This window comes from Myotis nattereri (genome assembly GCF_964212035.1).
Source record: "Myotis nattereri genome assembly, chromosome: 18".
Lineage (NCBI taxonomy): Eukaryota > Metazoa > Chordata > Mammalia > Chiroptera > Vespertilionidae > Myotis > Myotis nattereri.
In genome coordinates this window covers 7,491,110-7,512,482 of record NC_138093.1, presented here as the reverse complement: position 1 = coordinate 7,512,482, position 21,373 = coordinate 7,491,110, and the positions used below count along the sequence as shown (strand labels likewise).

Below are 21,373 nucleotides of genomic sequence, written 5' to 3'. Positions count from 1 at the left end.
AGAATTGAAGACATCTAGCCCTTTAAACAGGTAATGGGTATAACTTAGAAGTTGATCATACTTCAGTAATTAACAGTAAAGATGCTGTTCTTTCATCGGATTGCAGTGACTTTTGTTAAATATGCAAGTTTATGGTTGAGAGCATTTTGTGAGATTTTAGTAGCTGAATAGTTTTAAAGGTTCCGCTGTAAGCTTAACACAATAGGCTATAAAATACCTGAACAGATTAAAAAGGGTGGAGGGGTGAGACCACCATAGGATGAAACCAACAGATTAGTGTTTCAATTATTTACATATCTTTTGGCTGCGTAAATATTAACTCATATAATATAAACTCTGGAAAAAGATCTTAATGAACACTGAGGTTCCCTTATACTGCAGACTAGAGGCCTGGGGCATGAAATAAGTGCACTGGAGTTGGGGGAGGGGGGCATCTAGCAGTCCTGGAGCTCTTGGGGGGGATGTGCGATTGACAGCTTAGGTCTGCTCCTCCAGGGCCTAAGCCTGCAGTTGGCCATCCTTAGCACTGCCACAGGTGGGAGCTGCCCTCACCAGCTCAGGGCTTCTGGCTGAGTGGCGCTCGCCCTGTGGGAGCACATTGACCACCAGGGGGCTCTCCTGCATTGAGCATCTGCCCCCTGGTGGTCAGTGGGTGTCATAGCAACCAGTCGTTTCCCCATTTGGTCAATTTGCATATTAGCCTTTTATTATAAAGGATAGGATTAGGAAACAGGTTGGAGGGTTCGTGATGTGTAATCTTAGTTCTGAAATCTTGTTAATGGTTTGGTGGGAATTATGTATTTTGACTCCCATTGAATCAGATTTGCATTCCTGAGCTTTCTCTAAAATTATAAATATGGATATAAATTATTTCATACTGAAAATTGATATTTTGGGTAATAACTTTTCCCAGCTTATGTCCTCCTTTTCCATTGTGTTTTCAATCCACTTCATAATTTGCATTCCCATGCAAGATTTAGGTCCCTGTAAATGCCTACATGGCCATTCTGGTTTTGTTGCAGATGAAGAGTTTGAGAAAACCAGATGAAAAAGTTGTGAATTTTTATGTATTCAGCAATTTGTTATTGGCTACCAGGCACTATGAGAGACTTAGGATATAAGATTTCCTTTCAGAGCTTTATTCCCATTCTAAAAGTTTTCAAACCATATTTTGAAATATGTATTTCTTCTATCCCTATCTAGTAAATTCTTGTATGCATAGTAATTGTTTATTAATTCATATCCCTTGAAGGAGTCTAAAAGTTATTATGCTACCTTTGATCCTCATTATCGCAAAGAACTAAGTTGTTTGATTAGTAACAAACCACAAAAGTGTATTAAAATTGAGTATTGTTTGTCTAGTACAGCAATTTTCAACCAGTGTGTCGCAAGAGGCATGCTGGTGTGCCGCAAGAATTTTTAAAAACATGCAATACCTGACTATTTAGTTAGGCACACTGACTTCTTTTCCCTTAGATTGTCAAATAAATAAAGGGCAACAGCTAACACAACAATAACCATCTAGTGCAGTGGTTCTCAACCTTCCTAATGCCACGACCCGTTAATACAGTTCCTCATGTTGTGGTGACCCCCAACCATAAAATTATTTTCGTTGCTACTTCATAACTGTAATTTTGCTACTGTTATGAATCGTAATGTAAATATCTGATATGCAGAATGTATTTTCATTGTTACAAATTGAACATAATTAAAGCATAGTGATTAATCACAAAAACAATATGTAATTATATATGTGTTTACCGATGGTCTTAGGCGACCCCTGTGAAAGGGTCGTTCGACCCCCCCCCCAAAGGGGTCGCGACCCACAGGTTGAGAACCGCTGATCTAGTGTGAACAAATCAAAATTATACCTATTTTTTTTGTCAGGTCAGCAAAAATGTGGGGGTTTTTGGTGTGCCACAGAATTCTGGTGATCAGTTTATGTGTGGCATGCGATGAAAAGGGTTGACCTAGTATGAAAGCATTATCCATCATCACAACTGTTTTTATTTTTAAAGATTTTTTTAGAATATATTCATAGACATTAAAGATGTATCAAAAAGAAGTCAGGATTATTACCACAGTTAAACTTAGTCTTTTTTTATTTCTGACAATATATAAATATTAAGACTATGTTGTCATTGAGATAATTATCAGTTCCTTTATTAGAAATGAGTTTTCAAATGAGTGCTTTATTTTCTTGGAAACTACAGTAATTATTAAACCACTTCTCTTCCATCTTCTCCATTAAGTAGTTTTCTAGGTGACAGCGTAAATATACACAATCATTACACACAATCATGGTAGACTGATAATAAGGATGTTTATTTCTAATCTGCAGAGCAAGTATTTCAAACCTGAGGTACATCGACCTCTTTAGGATTCCCCTTTTTAAGCAAAACAAAGGCCTGCATCTAATGTAGCAAACTGTTGAAAACACGATTTGAGGCAATTTCAAACACATTTGCTGATGCACCCAAAAGAGGGCAAGAAGATCCCCAAGTCAGTGAAGATGCCATTGTCTTTGTTTAAGTTAGAGGAACATACAGTTCCTTAATACAAAGGAAAATCATTCTGCCTGAACTTGTGAAAATTATATGCTCCTTTGCATTTTGTTCCCTCTCATGTTTGAGATAAAAGTCAATGGCCAAAGATTTACATAGCCTGTGACATCATGATTACATAAGGCTGTGACACAATTCTGTGTGTGTTGCATCACAGGTTCTAGTTAACTTCACTCACATCAGTACAAGAGTTAGGAGCAGGAGTCCTTCTGTGGCTCTTTGCCACAGATTCCTTTGCAGTTTGTTCAAACGTATGGGCTCCTTGTCAGAATAATGTTTTTAAATGCATAAAATAAAATACAAAGGTATAATTGTCTAATTATCTTAAGTGGATATTAAGTGCTTTTAAAAATAACAAATTAGATACGATCTTATAGTAGGTCTACAGTAATTTTGAACTAGTAATCATATTAAACAATTTCAAGATAGCTGTAGCCACGTATGAGGATATAAAATGTTTCCTGTAGGTGACAAAGGCACAGATACTGCTAATGCTGCTATGGTTTGTTGCCTACATTCACAGTTGAAATTAATTCTAAACTTTACTTAGAGGCTAATTGAAAGATCTTTTAATATAATTTTTTACCCCAACCAAGTTCACAGACCCCTTGAATTCCACCCACAATAGAGTACCAATCAATGATCAAATATATAACTTATAATGCCTATATATTTTGAGGAATTTCTTTTTTTTATAAAGGCTAAGTCATTGTAATCAAATTACATTCAACAAAATTATGAGTTGTTGTGATTAGCAATAGGGTAATGGTGGTAACAGAGCTGTATCCTACTTCTGCATAAATGATCAGTAGCACTCTTCAGTAGATGTGAACTCCTGCTGTCATGGTATATACTCTGACCCTCAAAGAGAAACACCATTTCCATAAGATCATTATTGTTCTTTTGATCACTGCTCTGCATGATACTGTCAAGTAAGAAATGTCCAAACCTGTCAAGAATTTTTATGAGTTTGAGCACAAAACAATGGACAGGGTTTGTTTAAGGCAAAGATAAAATCTTTTACTAAAAATGTTATATACTTGGGGCATGACCATAACCTGCCCAGTTAGGAATTTATGATCAGATTACCCTACGAGGTTACTTTCCATAGAAATCTTTTTTCATCCACAGTACCAGGGCTCAAACTTGTGGCCTATGCTAGTCTTCCTGCCATACAGATCCATTATAAAATGATCCTACTATCAAAAAGGAAAAGAGAGGGCGGGGGTGGGGGGGATTGCAGGGAAAGAGCATGGAAAAAAATATTCATTTGCCAGGGCAAATTAAAGGAAAAATAAAGGTATACAACTTAAAAAGGTAACTTGAAGCCATAATTATAGCAGACTTAAATCAATCCAGACAAATACTAAATGTGGTAGGCACTAGAAAGTCCTGAGTTTTTGATAAATGACAAAATCAGAGCTGGCAGCATATTACAATACAGACTGGAGAAAGGGGTATGGCAGTGATAGAAGGTAAAAGGGCACTGCACCAATCGTGGCAGCACCTAAACTGGGTAACAGTAATAGGAATGGACACAAGAGATAACAAAGGGGAGATGGTTGGAGGTTACTTTACTTGCATTTGGTAGGGCAGGGACTCCACTGGAGAAGTATTAACATGACCTGGAGATTTTAAACCAGGTGCTTGGGAGAATGGTAGACAGAAGAAAAGACTAGGTTTGGGTTATAAAGGGAAGTTGAGAACAGGCAGAGAAAATTGACCTTCAAAAGCAACACGTAAGTTTGAAATGCCCAAGGTAATTGGGAAAGATCATTTATAAGAGGAGTCAATCCCTTTCTTCAAGGATTTAAAATCTGTAATCTGGTTACAGCTGGAGATTTTCCCCCCCAAAATAGTGTCTCAATCATTTGCATTAAAGCACACAAACTTTAACTTGCCCTTCCTCTTTATTAAGTCATTCTAGTTAATCAATTAAGAAGAAATGTTAGAATTAAAGGCACAGTTAAATTATTGCCATTTGCAAGCCACTAATAAAATAATGGAGCTAGGGCATTCTGTTACTACAACAGAATGAAGGGGATAACCAAACATCACATGCCACACCGTGTGATAGAAATACACACCACCACCTATGAATTATCTTTGCCCTCTCCCCCACCATCCCTTCTCTCAAAAAATCAAAGCTGAACTGATCTAAGCATGCTCAAAGTCTTCAATCTAGCTACCCATCTGCAGGAAATACAGGGGGTTGGAGGACATGCTAACCTAGGACATGTTAAAACTATGCCAGAAAGACACGTTCAACAAAATCCAGAATGAGGGAAACTGCAGGAAAAATAACCTGGTTCCTTCAACAAATAAATTATGAGGAAAATAGAGAAAGGAGGAACCTTTACTAGTAGATTAAAAGACATACCAACCAAATGTAATGTGTGACCTTGTTTGTATCCCAAATAAAAATAAACCAATTATTTAAAAACAATTTAGGAAAATTTGAACATCTCCTGTTTATTTGGTGATGCTAATTTTTAAAGGTGGGATAATGGTATTATGGTTATGATTTTTTAAATAGTCATATCTTTTAGAGATATACTGAAATATTTGTAGATGAAATAGGATTTGCTTTACAATAATCCAGTAGGCGTTGGAGGAGGGTTGAGTAGGTAGGAGTTTCATCCATACTCAGTTGTGCTTGAAATTTGCCATTATAAATTGTTCGGAAGGAAAAAATAAAAAGCATCACTATCAATAACATCAACAAAAACAGAGGACAGGAATGGATTTGAGTTTTATTTCCAAGCCTTACAATCTGAGCAGCCCTGGGCTAGTCACACAACTTCTTAATGTCCCTTTGGTTAAATGGAGACAAATACCACCTAATAAACTCATAAGCTCCTATTTGTTCAAGCTAGAAACCTGAGAGATTTCTAATTTTTATTGATTTGAGAGCAAGGAAGGGAGAAAGAGAAACATCGATTTGCTATTTCACTTATTTATGCATTAATTGGTTGATTCTTATATGTGCCCTGACTGGGGATCGAAAACGCGATCTTGACATATCTGGACGATGCTCTAACCAACTAAGCTACCCAGCCAGGGCTGGGAGATTTAACTCCTGGTTTCCCCAGTCTCCCACTTCCAGTCCACCACTGAATCCTGTCTGTTTCCTCTCTCTTCCATTCTTCCACTACCATCCAACTTACCTATCACTATGGTCTTACAACACTCCAATAGCCTCCCTCCAACCCACATTGTAGAGTGATGTTCCAAAAATGCAAAGTCTGAGCATGCTGACTCCAGCTCCACTTACAACCCCATAAACTGCTTTCGATTGGATTTAAGACCAGAGTGGCTTCTTAAAATACTTATAAGGCTTTCCACTATCTGTTAGTGTCTACTTATCCAACTTCCCATCTCACCCCATTCTCTCTGCTCCCTCTTTAGGTTTGGTAAAATTCTTTCAGGTTTTCCAGTGCACCCTGTACTCTGTAGCTCAGTACTTGTTTGGGAATGCTCTTTCCACCATCACTCTGTGGCCTACCTAGCTCTGGTTTATCCTTCAAGTCTCAGGCTAAATAGCATCTGCTCCAAAAGGTCTACTCAGATCACTTCTATACATACTAAGTTGGGTGTCTTGTCACACGTACACAACACAATATTTTTTCCCATAGAAACCTGTACTTCCTCTGTCATAACAGTCAATAATTGTTTGTAAAGAGTACTTGTAATTATCTATCCATATATATAAAAAGCCAACGACCAGAACAACCAGTTGCTATGACGCCCACTGGGGCCAACAGGATCAGGGGCCAGCCCAACAGGATCAGGGGCCAGCCGGCCAACCTCCTGTATGGTTCCCCCCCCCCCCCCACCAGCCCCACCCCTGATCAGCCTCTCCCACCCCGATGGAGGGCAGGGCAGCTGGCCAACCCCCCTCCGACCCTCCACCCTCCGTGGCTCTTCCCCCCACCTGGCCCCACCCTGATTGACCCTAACTCATCCCATTGGCCTGCAGCCCCTCCCCCTGGCTGGCTCCGCCCCTAATTGCCTTCCCCTACCCCCATGGTTGGCCAACTGCTGCTAGCGAGCCACATGTGGCTCTTTGGCCCTTTGAGTGTGGCTCTTCCACAAAATACCACATGCGGGCGTGCGTACAGTGCAATTGAAACTTTGTGGCCCGTTCGCAGAAGTCGGTTTTCGGCCTGGGCGAGTCTATTTTGAAGAAGTACTGTTGATATTTGGCTCTGTTGACTAATGAGTTTGCTGACCACTGCCCTACCCCAATAGGGGGCAGGGCTGGTGGCTAACCTCCTGCAGCCCCTCCCCCTAGCCAGCTCCGCTCCCAATCACCCCCAACCCCACTCCAATCGGGCAGGGCAGGCCAGCCAACCACCCATGGCCCCTCCCCAGCCGCTGGCTCCTGATTAACCCCCCAACCCCATTTGGGGGCGGGGCCAGCCAGCCCACAGCCCCTCCCCCCATGGTCATCCCCATCCCTGATCAGCCCCTACCACCCTGATGGGCCTGCAGCCCCTCCCCCCAGCCAGCTCCACCCCCAGTTGGCCCCTCACATCTATTGGGGGTGGGGCTAGCCGGCCAACCTCCCACAGCCCCTCCCCAAGCCACTGACCCCTGACTGAACCCCCATTCAGGGGTGGGGCCGGCCTACCCACCTGCAGCCCCTCCCCCCAGCCATCCGGCCCCCAATCACCCTGTCTCCTCCTCCCAACAGGCCCAGCCCCAACCCGCTGATTGGGGCCAGGCCAGCCGGACCCCACCCGTGCGTGCACTGGGCCTCTACTGTATTTATAAAATGTATATTATATGTTGTCTCTAGTCCTCAAAACTTAAGATGCTTTTTATGTTAAACTAAGTATAGAGTTAATTTTTTCTATGAGTGAATAGTTTAACTCAGATTTTTGCAAGAAAATAAAAGGCTTTCTTTGTTGTTTCATCTTTTAATGAATGGTAATCTTCTTATTTTCCCCATTAGGCTTCAGAATACTGGAAGAGAAGTAGATTCTAGCAGAAATACCACCTGTTATATTCAAATACTCATTTATACTCGAAGTAATATAAAGAGCACAATCCTAACAACACATCTATTTGTCAATTTAATCCAGCCACTCTGTTTCTTCAGATTCTGGAACAAGGTAGGTCATGTATTCATAATTGGAAATGGCCCACTTAGGTCTTGATTTGTGCAGTATATTTTTGTTGAAAACAAATATGATACAGGTATTCCAGAATATAACCTGGAATTGCCATGCATACCTTCCAACTTCTAGACAAAAACAGATAATTAATCTCCTACTATAAGAATATTACTTTTCATCTTGGGTGTTGTGTTTAATAGCTCTTGGACTTCCTTTCCTCTCTCTCTCTCTCTCTCTGTCTCTTAAGTCCTAATTCACTAGGAGCAAAGTTAAACTGGAGATTTATGTTTTTCATGCTATTTTCCCTTAAGTCTACTTACTCTGAGATAAGGGGCTGTAACCCTAGTAATAAAAGATGCTAACTTGGGTTTCATCACTAAACTCTGTTCTCAGAGTTTTGACGATTGTCAACTGAAGTAAAAATAGTTGCTAGTTTCTTCAAATTTCTTTATAATAAACATTTTAACAGGTATTTCATAATTTTTCATGAAATGATCTTCAAGTTGAATTACTAAAGGGAAATATATATATATATATATATATATATATATATATATATATATATATATTTTGTTAATCCTCACCTGAGAATACTTTTTCTATTGATTTTTAGAGAGAATGGAAGGGGGGGGAAGTGAGAGAGAGAAAAATCGATGTGAGAGAGATTAATTGGCTGCCTCCCACAGACATCCATCCTGACCAAGGCTGGGAAACACAACCCAGGTACGTTTCCTTGGTCAGGAATCAAACCCACAACCCTTCAGTGCATAGGCCAATGCTCTACCATTGAGCCACACCAGCCAGAGCAGGAGAAATATTTTTGTTGGAATTTGAGACATTAATGAAATATTAAAACTAACCCTCATCAGGAAAACCAGAACCTGAATTGAGAGTTTCTGCATATTATTGGGACCATACTTCTCCCTTCTATGCCTTTGTATCAAATCATATTTGAATGAATAGATGCCAAAAATCATTGTTTTACAAGAAGAATTAAGAGTGTTTGTTACAGTCTGGCTGGCATGGTTCAGTGGTTGAGCATCGACCTATGAACCAGGAGGTCATTGTTCAATTCCTGGTCAGGGCATATGCCCACACATGGGCTGGATCCCCATTGTGGGGCATGCAGGAGGCAGCTGATCAATGATTCTCTGTCATCATTGATGTCTCTCTCTTTCTCAATGTTTCTATCTCTCTCTTCCTCTCCTTTCCTCTCCTAAATTAATCAATCAATACATATATATATTATTTTTAATGTTTGTTATGGATTCTTGAACATGACTGGCTGAGATTGACAAAAGAGGATTAAACAAACATATATACATGCGCATATATATACACACACATACACACACACACACACATATGTGCATATATATTTTCACTACCTTAAGTTTGCATATTAGTTTAACCATTTGTAAATATGATCAGCTTCATCATTTCTCTATACTACGTATAAAACTTTAATCTTCAATTCTAAAACAAGAAAATTAGGATTGCCCTGACCGGTTTGGCTCAGTGGATGGGATGTCGGCCTGCGGACTGAAGGGTCCCAGGTTCGATTCCGGTCAAGGGCATGTACCTTGGTTGCGGGCACATCCCCAGTGGGTGGTGTGCAGGAGGCAGCTGATTGATGTTTCTCTCTCGTCGATGTTTCTAACTCTCTATCCCTCTCCCTTCCTCTCTGTAAAAAATCAATAAAATATATTTTTTAAAAAAAAGAAAAGAAAATTAGGATTGACATTTGTAAAATGTGGGTCACAATAGCAACATATAGGGCTATTGTAGAGTATTAAAGTTAATATAAATTCATTGGAATTGTGCATCAAACAGAAATATAAACGAGTAATTCTCGCCGTAACCGGTTTGGCTCAGTGGATAGAGCGTCGGCCTGCGGACTGAAGGGTCCCAGGTTCGATTCCGGTCAAGGGCATGTACCTTGGTTGCAGGCACATCCCCAGTGGGGGGTGTTTCTCTCTCATGTTTCTCTCTCATCAATGTTTCTAACTCTCTATCCCTCTTCCTTCCTCTCTGTAAAAAATCAATAAAATATATTTTAAAAAAAAAAGAAAGAAATATAAACGAGTAATTCTTACTTACCTATTAAGTCTTGGGCATTTTGTATTTTTTTATGGAATTTAGTTGTAAACAGCCAAAGTCTCCCATGTTTGTCATTCATTGAAATAGCTTGCCTGGCTTTGTTCATGAATAGCAGAAGCAGCTCTAACTACTGATATATTTATATATATATATATATAAAGCTAAGTGACATATGACGCACAGTGATCACCAGGGGGCAGACAGTCAACATAGGAGTTGCCGAGCTATGGTGACTTGGCAGCCGCGGTTCTCAGGTGATGCACCCCAGAACCAGAGAGGAGGGAACCCAACTACTCGCAGGGCCACGCGATTCCACCTTCGGCTGTGGGTTATGTTGTTGATATTAAAATATTTCTTCTAATTAATTTCCTTTCAATGTGCACAAATCCATGCACTGGGCCACTAGTCTATACTAATAATAGAGGAATATGCAAATTGGCCAGGACGCCATCACAGTAACAGTAACGACCAGCAGTCTGCCTCGGGCAACAAGGCCAGGAGCGGGGTTAGTGACGTATGACCAAACGACTGAACAGCCGGCTGCATGGGGTGATCAGGGATAATCAGGCCGGCAGGCAGAGGCGGTTAGGGGTGACCAGGGTGGGAGCAGTTAGGGGCAATCAGGCTGGCAGGTAGGTGAGCAGTTAGGAGCCAGCGGTCCCAGATTGTGAGAGGGATGTCCGAGGGTTCCCGGATTGGAGAGTGCAGGCTGGGCTGAGGGGACTCTCCCTCCCCCTTTGCATGAATTTTGTGCACCGGGCCTCTAGTATTGATATAAAAGTGATGCCCTATAGGAAAACTTAACCATTTCATTAAACAAGCCAGGAGTATTTCTGATACATGTCATTTGGCGGTGGCACTAAATTTCATCCTTTGGTAATCTTTCTCAGTGCTGGGTCTTTATGCCCACATATCTCCAATTTATTGGCAAATTGGCTTTCCTCATCTAAGCAAAAGTAGCTAATATTTAGCAAAGGTCCTGCATAGAAAGCTGTTCACAAGGTAGAAAAAAAGAAAAGTGTCATACTTTAACAATCTGTACAGAAGACTGCAGTGGACAGAGGTGGTAGAAAGGCTAGGAATTGGGGGGTATTAGTTGCTTATGTTGGAGAACCCTCCACCTCCAACCTCCGAAACCTGTCTGTCTTGTTTTAGGTGGTGAAAGGGCTCTGAGATCTAACAAACACCCCCCATTTCATCACCTGTCCTTTGGCACATGATATATTTACTTGAAACAGAGTGTCCTTTTCTAGATCACAGCAGAAATGAGGACAGTTACAAATGTTAGTTTTCATCTGTTTCATGGTGCTTAGAGCTCCTGACAAGTATGTATTATGAGCTTTACGGTTGGGAAAAGCTTTGAACAAATTCATGGCTCAGGTAGAAAATACTCTTTAAGAATACATATGGTATTTAGGACAATAAGAAAATGTGAGGAGGACTACAGGGAATTCTTAAAGGAAAGGAAATATTAGTTATTTTGTTTTATAATAGCAGTTATACAAATCTTTACAATTTTTATCAAACTATTAAAATACATATGTATGTAGTTTAAATAGACTTAAGGCTTAGTCCATTCTATACCATCTCTTACCACCCTTTCCCATATTCATATGCATCAGCCTTTTCGGTAATTAATACATCCTAGTCACTTTTTAGTCACTTTTGTGATCACATAGAGTTAATGGTTTAAAACAACAGCCATTTTCTTTTCTTTTTTTAAATATATTTTTATTGATTTCAGAGAGTGAGGGAGAGAGAAAGAAAGAAACAAACATCAGTGATGAGAGAGAATTATCGATCACCTGCCTTCTGCACGACCCCCAGTGGGGTCGAGCTTGCAACCCAGGCATGTTCGGGGAATTGAACCGTGTTCTCCTGGTTCACAGGTCAATGCTCAACCCCACACGGGCTGGGCACAGCAGCCATTTTCAAAGTGTGGTTATGGACCACTCCAGGACCTGAAGACTTCGGGACTGGAGTCCTTGTAACTAATCATTAAGAAACAATCACTTGCCGAAACCGGTTTGGCTCAGTGGATAGAGCGTCGGCCTGCGGACTGAGAGGTCCCGGGTTCGATTCCGGTCAGGGGCATGTGCCTGGGTTGCGGGCACGTCCCCAGTGGGAGATGTGCAGGAGGCAGCTGATCGATGCTTCTCTCTCATCGATGTTTCTGGCTCTCTATCTCTTTCCCTTCCTCTCTGTAAAAAAGTCGATAAAATATATTTTTTAAAAAAAATTAAAAAAAGAAAAAAGAAACAATCACTTACCAAGTTTTAGTGCAGTATCAAAGAATATCCACAATTATCTGAAAAAACTATTAAAATACTTCCTTTTCCAACTATATCTGCTTAAGGTAATTGTAAACCAAAAATTTTGAGATCTGTTGTCTTAAAAAGAAATACACTGTATCATTTACTGGTAGGATGGTCTGCCCATGTAAATAATAAAAAATCTGCAAATTATTGGTAACTAAAATAATGATGTCTTTAAGGATTATAAATATCAGCTAAATAAAAATAAGATCCAGAATCAATTTTCATATAGTCTGAAAGATAGACCCAAAATCCCGCTTTAAGCATTCTGGTTAGCAAACAGTTAAGTTCAAGGATAATACAGTATATTTGAATTCTTGTTATGTGTGTTGGATTTGATTGGAATGATAAGGGAGATACAAACAGTTGGAAGTTTGTAGAGCCATGTTTACATATTTTTAGGTTGTTTATATACAGTTTGATTAAAACTATACATTTCATAACTGCCGATTGGCTAGCCAGCTACAGTAGTTCTATTCACTGGTGTTTTCTGGTTTGTTTGTTTGTTTGGTTTTTTAAAAAAAATTTTTCTTCACTCTAATCAGTTTCAAAATGAAAAAGACTACAAAAGAAAGTCAGGTTCCTTGGACCTTGAATCTAGGAATCTACCTTGGGGAGGTGGTTCTGTAAGCCATGAAACTGCCAGTTATAAAGCACAGTAGACTTGCTACTTTAGCAGAAATAGCTTCTGTAAATGGGTCTTTCTGGATTTAAATGTTTCCAAGTGAATTTCAATCCAAAAACTGGTATGTACTTAGTAACAAATTCTTTTAAGATTATTGATTTTAGATACTTTCTGCCTCCCCCTCTACACTGCCTAAACCACAGATATTTATTATCTCACAGTTCTGGAGGCTAGAAATCTGAGATAAAGGTTTGAGCAGGGTTTGTTCCTTCTGAGGGCTGGATAAAGATCTGCCCCATGCTTCTTTCCTAGCTTCTGGTCGTTTGCTGGCAGTCTTGGCATTCCTTGGCTTGTAGAAGCATCGCCCAGATCTGTCCTCATGTTCACAGGGCCTTCTCCCTGAATGGGCAGAGCATGGGGGGTATGGAGCACAACTTTGACTTTCCGGATTAGTTTATTTGGACAATTCCTGAGTTATGAGAAAAAGAGAGAAATTAGGTTCTCTAAAAATGGTTCACCACCATCATTGCCAAGGAAAGTTAGGGTTATTGTTTCCCATTGTACTTTTATGAGGCAGATTGATGCACTTTGTCATCAGTTGTTTTTTTTAATCTCCCCATAAAATACATAGCTAATCTAATTGAAAGGCTGCTATGCTCATTGTGAGGATTAAAATCTTAAAGTTTAATCGCTTAGCCTCTGGACTTGAGGACTGCCTCTTCTCAATGGACTTTGAATACTGTACAAAAGGACCTGCTGTCATAATTTACTTCTTGAATGAACCCTTTTGTTTATAGCTGAGATTTGGTCAACTTAAAAGAAAATAATATGTTTAGATAATGATATTACACTTTTTTTTTCTATTACATACCCTCAGAATTTTGAAATTAATAAGGACAGCCATTTGTCAGATGGTGGCAGATTGTGTTGAATCCCTGTCTGGTTTTTTGAAGTGTGTGTGTGTGTTTTGTTTTTTCAAAATTCGATGTTCTTATTTCTTATACTTCTTGTTTGCTTCTGAATCTTTAAAGCTTTTTGAAGTTTTAAATCTAATTTTGACACTATGGAATAAGGTATTATGAACTTGATGAGGCAAGTCTTAGTGACTAAAAACTGTTACTGCTTTAACTGCCTGGGACAAATCATAGCTGGCAGTTAAGCTCAAGGTTTAATCATGTCCAGCATGTGTTAGCTGATTGAGTCAGTTTGACGTGTTAAATAGCTCTACCGTCTGTGTGTCTCCCTCTATGTGTAAACATTCTGAGGTGAATTAATCTTTTTAGTGGCTCTTTGATTGGAAGATTTCAAGTGCTTTTCTCTTTATTCATACTTAGACGAAGGGAAAACTCATAAAATTAATGCCTGGTATAGTTCTATTTAATATAAATTTAGAATCCAGACTGTCTCCCTTAGCAGAACTGAGCTGTTAGCTTTTTTATTGTAAGAGAAATTTTAGGAAGTTTCAACATATAAATATTTTTATCCCACCTGAATCCAAGGACAAAGATCTTTAATCTTTAAACTGGGTTATATTTTTCAGGGAATTATTCTCCAGATTTTCAGATTCAGATGTACCCATACCTAAAAATCATCTCTCCTAAAAATAAATGCCTGAAGTCTTCTGCTTATCCTTTTCTCTTTTTTTTATTATATATACATTTTTATTATTGATTTGAGAGAGAGAGAGAGAGAATTATTGTTCAACTACTTCCTGCATGACCCCCACTGGGGAATAAGCCCGCAACCCGGGCATGTGCCCTGAACAGGAATCAAACTGTGATCTGGTTCAGGGGTTGATGCTCAGCCACTGAGCCACATTGGCTAGGATGCTTCTCCTTTTCCACTTTGCTTTATCCAAAAGCCCTTACCTCCACTACAAAATCAAGTTATAGCTTTCATCTATCCTAATTCTTACTGTGGTTCACTGCCCCAGGCTATAAAAATCTCTATTCTCCCCCACCCCAAAAAGAAGGGAAATTTCAGAGTGCATAGTCCCAAAGGAAAAAAGTCCCATGATAGAAATCAAAAAAAGGGGTTAGGCAGGACCTTATTCCATCTGAACAACAATCTCCTTCCTTCTCTATTTTCTAAGTTAGAATTAGGTTTAGAAAGTGCGATAGATATCACAGGAATGTTTATCGACACATTTATTTCAATGAAAATGAGGTATGGCTTTGACAAATAAATTTTGTTTGATTGGTTTAAAAATGGACTGTCCAGCCCTGGCTGATATGGATAACTTGGTAGAACGTTCGCCTGTGCACCAAAAGGTCATTGGTTCAGTTCCGGTCAGGCCACATGCTGGGGTTGCATGCTCCATCCTGCAAGAGGCAGCCGATCCATGTTCTACTCTCACATTGATGATTCTCTTTCTCCCCCTCCCTTCCTTTCTCTCTAAACTACTCATTATGATACTATACAGGTGGATCCATATTATTATAAATTTATCCAAACCTATAATGTACAATACCAATAGTGAAAGCCTAAGGTAAACTATGAACTCTTGGTAATGATGTGTAATATACTGATCTGCATGCTAGGAGTAAAGCTTACTCATCAAGACTACAGTTCCAAGGAAAAGAATATTATTTTAGGTTGTGACACTGTTGTCACATAGGGAACAAGCTTAAGGATCCTCTGATGGGCCAAGTACCTGAAATCAGGACAAGCCAGCAATTCTGACTATGCAAACTGTACTTTTTTGACAACTGATCTGCATTTCTAGTGAGGTTAGCAATTACTTGGAAATGTCTACTCATACTGATTAAACTTCTCTTAAGAGGAAATAAACTTCTTTCATATTCTCTTCTCCCCTAGGGACTTCAGCTTTTCATCAGCCATCTTGTTTGTATATGGTCATGTGCCACATAAAGACATTTCAGTCAACGACAGACTGCAGATATGACAGTGGTCTCATCCTATATAATAAAACCCTAACATGTAAATTGACCAAACAGAGGAACGACCAGTCGCTATGACACGCATTGACCACCAGGGAGTAGACCAGGGGTGGGCAAACTTTTTGACTCGAGGGCCACAATGGGTTCTTAAACTGGACTGGAGGGCCGGAACAAAAGCATGGATGGAGTGTTTGTGTGAACTAATATAAATTCAAACTAAACATCATTACATAAAAGGGTACGGTCTTTTTTTTTTTTTTTTTTTTTTTTTTTTTAGTTTTATTCATTTCAAACAGGCCGGATCCGGCCCTCGGGCCGTAGTTTGCCCACGGCTGGAGTAGACGCTCAACGCAGGAGCTGCTCCCTGGTAGTCAGCCCACTCAGCCAGAAGTTGGGCTCACAGCTGGCGAGCGCAGCAGTGGTAGCAGGAGCCTCTCCCGACTGCAGGGATTGAGCCTAAGCCAGCAGTCAGACATCCCCAGAGGGGTCCCAGACTGTGGAAGGGTGCAGGCTGGGCTGAGGGACCCCTCTTCCTGCCCCCAGTGTATGAATGTCGTGCACCGGGCCTCTAGTAAGATTATAATGGAGCTGAAAATTCCTATTACCTAGTAACATCATAGTCATCATAAGATTGTAGCACATTACGCATATGTTTCGTGAGCTGGTGTTAACAAATCTGCTCTGCCAGTCGTATAAAAGTATACCACATAAAATTAGTTATGCATAGTACTTGATAATAAACAACTATGTTACTGGTTATGTACAGTTGACCCTTGAACAACGCAGACATTAGTGCAGCCGTGGGCAAACTACAGCCCACGGGCCGGATCTGGCCCGCTTGAAATGAATAAAACTAAAAAAAAAAAAGACCGTACCCTTTTATGTAATGATGTTTACTTTGAATTTATATTAGTTCACACAGACACTCCATCCATGCTTTTGTTCCGGCCCTCCGGTCCAGTTTAAGAACCCATTGCGGCCCTTGAGTCAAAAAGTTTGCCCACCCCTGCATTAGAGGCACCAACCCCCCACATAGTTGAAAATCTACATATAACTATAGTTAGCCCTGCACATACAGATTCTCAACTGCGGAGTTGATTCTTGAACTTGGGTTTGAACTACATGGGTCAATTGAAAAATATCTGTTTATAAGTGGACCTGCTCAGTTCAAGGGTCAACTGTATTTACTATACTATACTACTACTTAATGTTATTTTTGAGCATTCTCTTTCTACTTATAAAAAAACTAGAGGCCCAGTGCACAAAAATTTGTGCACTTGGCAGCATCCCTCAGCCCAGCCTGCCCCCTCTAACAGTCTGGGAGCCCTCACAGGATGTCCTACTGATGACCCTGTGGGGAACGGGCCTAAGCCGCAGTCTGGCCTCCCTCTGTGGAAGGCAACTGGCTGATCAGGTATATAGATACTTTCTGAAGGCAGCACAGACTCCTTCCTTATTTCTTTCCTCTGTGGTTGGAGAACAGGGGACTAAAAGGTGGAGACAGAACTGTGGCTGGGCCTGGGCCTCTTGTCGGCAGCAGAAAGAAGGAGAGGGCTGGGGAAAGTCTAGACACGGTTTTCTTCAATTGTCCTCCTTCCTCCGGGCCCCTCGCTCTGTTCTCCCCTTGTCGTGGTGGACGCTTGGGCCTCGGACTGACAGGAGCCCAGCGACGGTGGAGTTCAGCCCCCTCACTTCTCAGCTGAACATACAACCGCCTCACATTCCAAGTGGAGCTGTTTTCAAGTGGCTAAAGTGCTGGCAATTCATGCCTCCCGGCCTTTCCCCTCTTGGGTTTCCTCCTTGGGTCAGTTGCAAACTTCACGGAGACACCAAAGCAACTCTGTCCTGGTAGTTCTGCACTGGTCCCTGCCCGGGCCCAGCCAGGCACTCTTCCTTGAGGTCTCTGGGTCCACGGTCTGAGCTCAGGGAAGTCACCCAGAGCCTGTTTCCCCGGACTGGTGGGGCAGTGGGGCTAGCTTGAAGAGCTGGAGGAAGATGGCAGAGTAAGAGTTGGTATGAACCAGCACCTGCTTAGCCAGACTTCCTAAGCTCCCCACCGGGCCCAGGTTGGGCCCCTTCCCCACACCAGGAGGATCCCAGCAGAGGTCCCCTCTCTGCACCTGGCACTCTCCTCCCTGTTCTACCACTGGGGGAAGGGAACAGCTCACCTGCTCTGGACCCTGCCAACCTGGCAGGCTGAGGCACAGGCGGTGCAGCCTAGGGTGCTGGTGGCTGCGAGCCTTCTCCCCCTCCCTGAAGCGTGGGGCAGGGTTGCAGCAGCTCACAGCCGCCCCTGGGCACCATGCATGGAGACACTGCTCTCCACTGAGCCACCATCCACCCAGGACCTGTGGGGGTTGGGGTGGCCTCGGGCTCCCACTGGCCCTACTGAAGCCAGACTTGGCTTGGCTGGCCACCCCCGCTGCCCAAGGGCTGCGCTTGCCCCACGGGCCTCATCGCCCTCATGAATCGCCATGGTCTGGCCATCCCATCCCAGGAAGTGGCCATCCTGATCACCATGGCTCACTCCCCGGTGCAGTCGGGCCTGCCCAGCAAGCATGTAGGCAGGAGCTGGGCCTCTGAGGGGAAGGAGGAGGCATGCGCGGGCCAGGGCAGAAGTGGGGAACTTGGCGGTTTAAACACAGCCCCTCCCCCACGTCGTGCCGGCCACTTGCGCTGCATTCCCGAACCCCTGGGTGCTCCTGCCCAGCACTGTGCCCTCGGGCCTGGGGTAGGGATGAGGGACCTGGAGCTGCAGCCTGAAGGCAGCCCTTGCTAGCTTGGAATCACAGTGATAGATCAGAGAGGGATGCGGGATGCCAAATTCTGCCCCTCTCTCTCTCTCTCTCTCTCTCTCTCTCTCTCTCTCTCTCTCTCTCAGAGAGTGCCCCGCATGTCTCCGGTGGGCAGGCGAGGGTTCGGGCAAGGCAATCGGCACCACTTGCCTTTGCCCCAGCCCCCACCCGCCCCCGGATCACACACAGGGGCCTGGATGGCAGCTTGCGCTGTCCTACCCTGCCTGCAGTATGCAAATTAGCCGCCATCTTTGTTGGCGGTTAACCACCATCTTAGTTGGCAGTTAATTTGCATATCACCCTGATTAGTCAATGGGAAGCATAGCGAAGGTACAGTTAATTACCATGTTTGTCTATTATTAGATTAGATAGTTTGTTGTAAACCAGTATACATGTTAAGCCTGCAGCAGCATGATACATCTAGTTTGCTGCATTTCTTAATTGTATCATTTTATCTTATGTTTTTTAATTTCATGTTATTTTGTTCATCATGGCCCCTAAGTGTGTGGAATCCACTGCTAATGTTGCCAGTAAGAGGCCAAGTAATTAAGGACTAGAAGGTGGGAAATCAGTGATGGTTATTGTTCACCAGTCAGGCATGTCCCATTTCAGCATAGCTGAAGAAAGACAACAAAGTGATGGAAATGGTTGAAGGATCTTCTTCATCAAAGGCAATTAAACTAAGAGAAAATTCAAGAAGAGCCTATATCAGACAAGGAGAAACTTCCAATAACCTGGATTGAAGACCAGACACAGAAGTGTGTCCCTCTCAGTACCATGACAATTCTGGCCAAAGCAAAAATTTTGTTTGTGATGTTGAAAAAAAAGGCTGGACTACAGTGTTGAATTTACTGCTAGTTCTGGGTGGTTTAAACAATTCAAGAATCGTTATTCCTTCCATAATGTGAAAGTGACTGTTGATGTGAGGAATTTTTGGAAACTTGAGATAAGCTGATTGTGGAGGAAAATTACTTGCCAGAACAAATATTGAATATTGCTGAAACCTCCCTCTTCTGGAAACGGATGCCTAAAAGGGCTTCCATCCATAAGGAACCCAAGTCAGTGCCAGATTTGAAGGCTTTTAAGGATAAGATAGCAGTCTTGCTTGGGGGCAATGTTGCAGGTTACACATTGAAACCCTTTGTCATCTGGCACATTGAGAACCCCAGAGCCTTCAAGCATATCAATAAGTGCACACTGCCAGCATGCTACAGGAGCAATAAGAAATCATGGGAGACCCAGCTTCTCTTCCAAGATGCCCTTTTGAGTTGCTATACCAGGGAAATGGAGAAGTACTGTTTGGAGAATAAAATACTTTTCAAGGTTTTGCTTATTATTGAGAATGCTCCCAGGCATCCTCCTTCTATTGGTAATCTTCATCCCAATATCAAGTGGTGTTTCCTCCTCTGAACACCATCCCTCTGATCCAACCAGTGGACCAAGGAGTTATAGTGCTGTTTAAAGTCTACTACCTGAAGACTATTTACTCAGGCTATTGCTGCAACTGAGGAAGACAGCAATGCTGGAAGGATTACATCTATAACTGCATCAAGAACCTTGCTTTGGGGTTGGGGGTGATGTCACCAAGGAATGTATGAATGGCATATGTAAGAAGACAAGAGGTTCATTCATAACTTAAAGGAATTGCCAAGGATGAAGAGGTTGCAAAAATTCCACAAGGCTGTGGTTGATATGACCAACACCTTTAACCCTGGTGTGAATGAGGATGACCTAACGGTGGTTCTGGGAATTGACTGAGGGATTATTAGAACTGGGACATGAATGTATAGCTAAAGAAGCAAGAGAAAAGAAAGCTGCAGAAGAAAAAGAAGAAAGAAAATACTAAGAAAATTCACAGTGAAGGGTTTAGCAGAAACTTTTGCAGACCTCAACAAACTCTTTAAAAAGTTTAAAGACATAAACCCACACTGAAAGGCTTTCATTAATACAGAGGAATGTTCTGTATTAATGGTACATTATCTGCTTACAAGCAAATCTGTGATTTAAAAAAAGAAACAAGCAAACCACCATGGACATATTTCTGAAAAGAGTGACACCTGCTTAAGAAGAGCCTCAGGCAGGTCTTTCAGGAGATATTTCAAAAGAAAGCGTTATCATAGGAGATGACAATCCCATGCATGTTAGACCTTCCAGTGGGACATGATGTGGAGGTGGAAGACAGTAAAGGATATTATGACTCTGACCTGTGTAGATCTAGGCCAGGGGTGGGCAAACTTTTTGACTCGAGGGCCACAATGGCTTCTTAAACTGGACCGAAGGGCCGGAACAAAAGCATGGATGGAGTGTTTGTGTGAACTAATATAAATTCAAAGTAAACATCATTACATAAAAGGGTACGGTCTCTTTTTTTTTAGTTTTATTCATTTCAAATGGCCGGATCCGGCCCTCGGGCCATAGTTTGCCCACGGCTGATCTAGGCTAATGTGTGTATGTGTGTCTTCTTTTTTTGCAAAAAAAAAAAATACTTTTAAAAATAGGAAAAATCTCATAAAATAAGGATATAAACAAAAATATTTTTTGTATAGCTGTACAATGTGTTTGTTTTAAACGAAGTGTTACAAAATAATCAAAAAATTTGAAAGTTTATAATGTAAAAAAGTTACAGTAAGCTAAGGTTAATTTGAGAAAAGAAAAAATTTTAATAAATTTAGTGTAACCTAAGTATACAGTGTTTATAAATATAGTCTACAGTTGTGTAGGGTTAAAGTGGTTTGCCATCTCAACCACAGCCTTGTGGAATTCCTGGGCCTTCGCATTTACTCGCCTTTCACTCATTGACTCACCCAAGAGCAACTTCTAGTTCTGCAAATTTCATTATAAGTGCCCCATACAGATGTACCGCTGTCTTCATAACATTTTTACTATACCTTCTCTATTTAGATATGCTTTAATAGACAAATACCATTGTGTTAAACAGTTGCCTATAGTATTGA

The 21,373-nt window shown here is 41.5% G+C and overlaps 1 protein-coding gene across 2 annotated transcripts in view; it reads left to right on the top strand.

Annotated features, from left to right (window-relative positions):
* Positions 1–21,373, top strand: part of SLC16A1 (solute carrier family 16 member 1) — a 42,380-nt gene that overhangs the window by 1,403 nt on the left and 19,604 nt on the right. The window contains exon 1 of one of the 2 annotated variants that reach the window (XM_081113066.1): positions 7,522–7,681. The exons of the other annotated variant lie outside the window; for it this stretch is intronic. The gene's annotated coding sequence lies outside the window, so the exon portion shown is untranslated. Of the gene's footprint in view, positions 1–7,521; positions 7,682–21,373 lie in introns of those variants that run through there. 2 annotated transcript variants of the gene reach the window in all.